This window comes from Xenopus laevis, chromosome 2S (assembly GCF_017654675.1).
Source record: "Xenopus laevis strain J_2021 chromosome 2S, Xenopus_laevis_v10.1, whole genome shotgun sequence".
Lineage (NCBI taxonomy): Eukaryota > Metazoa > Chordata > Amphibia > Anura > Pipidae > Xenopus > Xenopus laevis.
This window is the reverse complement of record NC_054374.1, coordinates 7,080,491-7,085,466: the sequence shown is the minus strand read 5'-3', so window position 1 is coordinate 7,085,466 and position 4,976 is coordinate 7,080,491.

Sequence of the window (4,976 nt, the reverse complement as noted above, 5' to 3'; positions counted from 1 at the left end):
ATAGTTTATATAAACAAGCTGCTGTGTAGCCATGGGGGCAGCCATTCAAGCACAGGATACACAGTAGATAACAGATAAGTACTACTATAGTTTATATAAACAAGCTGCTGTGTAGCCATGGGGGCAGCCATTCAAGCACAGGATACACAGTAGATAACAGATAAGTACTACTATAGTTTATATAAACAAGCTGCTGTGTAGCCATGGGGGCAGCCATTCAAGCACAGGATACACAGTAGATAACATAAATACTACTATAGTTTATATAAACAAGCTGCTGTGTAGCCATGGGGGCAGCCATTCAAGCACAGGATACACAGTAGATAACAGATAAGTACTACTATAGTTTATATAAACAAGCTGCTGTGTAGCCATGGGGGCAGCCATTCAAGCACAGGATACACAGTAGATAACAGATAAGTACTACTATAGTTTATATAAACAAGCTGCTGTGTAGCCATGGGGGCAGCCATTCAAGCACAGTATACACAGTAGATAACAGATAAGTACTACTATAGTTTATATAAACAAGCTGGATCTGATTTCTAGTGGTTCTGAAGCAAATACACCAGTTTTACCAGTGCAGGGCAACACTGCATTATATTTTCATTACTTTAAAACACTTTCATTTTTTGGTGCTACTGCTCTTTTAAGCCCCTGTGCGTCAGTACCCAAGGGTTCTGATTTAGTTCAGACTTAGGAACTGGCTGAATCGATATCACGCAGAAAATGTTGGCATTGTCTGAATCCTGGATTCCCTTTTACTTACCACATTCCTGCATGTTATATACCAAGGATTCTCTAGGTACAGAATGTACAAATATTATATAAAATGATTCCAAAGGATTCGCATAAATCGTTTCACAAAAACAAATGAGAATCAAGTAAAAAGGTAACGTTGCACGATTTGACTCGTACTGATTTTTATTCAACAAGAAGGATCCCCAGCAGTTCAAATTTTCGCATGGATTTAAAACATTTCCCTAAGTATCAGAAATTGGAAATCTGCTTTACCAAAAAGATGCATCGTATGCCTGATAGAATGAAAAGAAACATTTCCTCTTTGGTGTTATCTGGATTCAATCAATTCAGTTTGCAGATGCAGAGTATTAAGGGTCAGGGCACACGCTCAGATTCAGGGAGATTAGTCGACCGGCAACAAATCTCCTCTTCTTCGAGGCGACTAATGTCCCTGAACTGCCTCCCGCCGCCTAGAATGTAAATCGCCGGTGTTGTGGCACTCGGAGCGCTTCGTTTTCGAGGAAACTGCTGACAAATTCAGAAAACGGAGCGCTCCAAGTGCCACCCCACCGGCGATTTACATTCTAGCCGGCGGGAGGCAGTTCAGGGAAATTAGTAGCCAGGGCAGCCATCAGGGGGGAAAGTGGGGAGAGTTGCAGGGGGCCCTGAGGGTAAGGGGGGCCCCGGCCACACCACACTTACTTGATTAGCTGGGCCCCCCATCTTTCTGAGCGCTGCTGACTTCGGGAAGGCATGGACGTTTAAGGGGCCCTGGCCACCAATTTTTTTTTCTCATGTGGGGTCCTAGCCACCAATATTTTTTAATGGGGGGGGGGCCTGGCGACAAATGTTTTTTATGGGGGGCCCTGACCACCAATATCTTTTTATTTATTTTTTTAACATGTGGGAACCCTAGCCACCAATATTTATTTTTGTTTTTTTACTGTGTGGTGGGGAGGGCGGACCTGTAGGTGGGGCTTGTGGTGGGCGCAGCTCAGGGGGCCCAGGAAATTTTGTCGTATGGGGCCCTATGATTTCTGATGGTGGTCCTGTTAGTCGCCCCAAAGAAGAGGAGATTTGTCGCCAGGCAACTAATCTCCCCGAATCTGAGTGTGTGCCCTGACCTTAAAAAGGATGTAAAGGCAAAAAACAAAACCTCTTTATAGTGTTCGCAAATTGCAAAGAAAGATATCTCTAATATACTGTCATTAAAAAATGTGTACTGTTTTTATAAAAAAGCTGAATGTATTCAGTCCTATTCCCCTTCGCTTTATTCTCTCTGACTTCTGCAGACACAGTTCTCTACGCTGGCTGCTTTTTTTATAGAAACGGTACACATTTTTGAATGACAATATACTAGAGATACAGTATCTTTCTTTGCAACCAGGGAACACTATAAAGAGGTTTTATTTTTCGCCTTTACACTCCCTTTAACATTGTTTATATGACTGCCTATTTGTTTACAGATCCAGCACTATGGAAACAGATGGCATTGGCTGAAATGCAATGTCTAGACAAGTCATCCTTTCGTTTCCTGTGAAAAACAACAACATTCATTTTTTTGTACTTTTTACTTTGCTCTCAATCATTTGCAGTCATGTCAAGAATGTCAGGGGTGCAAGCTATTCTTGGGAGGCACATTTATCAAGGGTCGAATTTTGAATTCACGCGAGTTTTTTTTTTAAAACTCCCATAAATTCGAAATTCAACCCATCGAAATATATTAATAAAATCGAATTTTCTCAGCTTGGACAAATGTTTGCAGCCTTCTTGCCATTCGAGTTTTTTCAATTTGAATCGAGCTTTTATAATTTATAATTTGACCCGAAAATTCAAATCGAATTAGAAAAACTAGATTTGAATTTTAAAAACTCGATTTCTCAGAAAAAAACTCGATTTCTCAGAAAAAAACTCGGTCAGGAAGGCTGCAAACATCACCAAATTGATCCCTGGACCTCTCCCATTGACTTATACAGCAATTCGGCAGGTGGTGAATAGTCTAATTTGAGTTTTTTTTTATGTTTTTGAGTTTGGATAATTCACATTCACATTAGAATTTGAGGGGCAGATGTATCAAGGGTCGAATTTCGAGGGGTTAAATCCCTCGAAATTCGACTGGGGAATAGAATTGAATAGGCAATTCTGGCGAATTTACGCGCTGGCGAATAGTCGAATTGGCGAATATTCGCCAGGCGAATAGGCGCTCGATCGAAAATTTGCTCAAAGGATTTTCATTAGATCGAATGCCTTTTTATTCGATCAAAAACTTGGAAAACATGCCTATGGACTTTCCCATAGGCTTTTAAAGCAATTCGGTAGGTTTTAGGTGGCGAAGTAGGCAGTTGAAGTATTTTTAAAAGAGACAGTACTTCGACTATCGAATGGGCGAATAGTCGCAGTGTTTTTGCGCTCGATCCAGTACTTCGACTATCGAATGGCGAATAGTAGCAGCGATTTTGCGCTCGATCTATTCGAATCATTCTACTCAGGCGAATTTACTCCAATTCGATAGCCAAGGAGCACAAAAAACTACTCGAAATTCGAGCTTTTTTCCCTCTATTCATTCACCTGAGCTTGGTGAATGGGCCCCTGAGAGTTTTGACCAAAAAAAACAAAAGCAAATCTAAAACTCGAATTTTCACTTTGACCCTTAATAAATCTGTCCCTTAAAGTAGTAGCTCCCAGTTATTTATAAAGGTCATGTTGCAGGTGGCCATAGACGTAGAGATCCGCTCGTTTGGCGATGTCTCCAAATGAGCGGATCTCTCCCCGATATGCCCACATTGAAATGGGCGATATCGGGCAGATCCAATCATGAGCCTTAGGGCCCAACGATCAGACCATAATGGATCCAATGCGGGCGGTCAGATCGCGGGACCGCATAGATGCACAGATGCGGTTGCGATCCGAAGGGATTTTTCAACCTGCCCGATCGAGAGCCAGATATCGATCGGGGAAACCCGTCGGACGGCCCCACACATGGGCCAATAAGCTGCCGACTTGGTTTATCGGCCCGTGTATGGCGTCCTTTAGTTCTGGGCTGATTTTCAAGTTTATGATTTTTAGTAGCTATGGTTTAAACCAACTATTGGTCAGTAAGCCATGACTCTTTATTTAAGCTGCAGTTATAATAATGCTCGATGCACTGGAGAGCTTTCATGAAGTGCCCTTATTAGCACATCAACTAGAAAGATAAAATCAACTATATTTGTAACACCTTCTGGCCAAGTACTTACATAGGGCTAGAAGTTAATGCAGGAAGGTATGGTCATTGTCCTTAGTGCTCCATGCAGTTTTGTTCAGCCCTTCCAATACTGTGTGCTCCCTTTGTACATTCAAAAGAAGATGCATTGCCTTGTATCCCCAAAGTTGTGCATAATGAATGATGTGAGTTGGGGTCCAGGGACACCCATCCGCAGACCATCCCTCCTGTATACAGCAATGTATACAGCTCTCTGTGCTTCATTCTAGAAGCATTGTAACTCGTGGTGCAACAAGAAAATAAGATAGGGGCAAACAGCAAAAACCACGGTGCTTGCAACTTACCCCAATTATTTTAAAAATCAGCTCTATAGTCTTTATGATTGTACTGAGCAAAGTCATATAAATACATTCCTAGGTCACTTCTACATATGACAGAAATAAAGAAAAAATTAAATTCAGCCAAAAAAGAAATAGTTTTTAATAAAATAATGAAACATTTTCACTTGTGCAACTCATGATCGGTATTTGTAGTTCTTGAAGCAGAGAAATACTCTAAAAGGAGAAGGAAAGCTACCAAAGCAGTTTATTGCCAATTGATTAGCCACAATAGTGCAAGCTATAACACTATATTTATTCTGCAAAATGCTTTACCATACCTGAGTAACCAGCTCTAGAATCTCTCTCTGTTTGTTTAGGATAGCAGCTGCCATATTAGCTTGGTGTGACATCACTTCCTGTCTCTCCCTGCTCACTCATAGCTCTGGGCTCAGATTACAGCATGGAGGGAGAGAGGAGCAAACTGAGCATGCTCAAGCCCAAGCCCTGGAGGTTTAAGCTGAAAACAGGAAGTCTGATACAGAAGCCCATGAGTACACAATAGAAGGAAAGAAACACTGTTTCTTTTGACAGAGGACTCAGAGCAGCATTACTTTGAGGGTTTACTGGTATATTTATATAGACCTTTCTGAGTATCGGGAAGTTATTTCTTAATAAAGACTTTATACGATTTTAAAGTTTAATTTGTTTTGGCG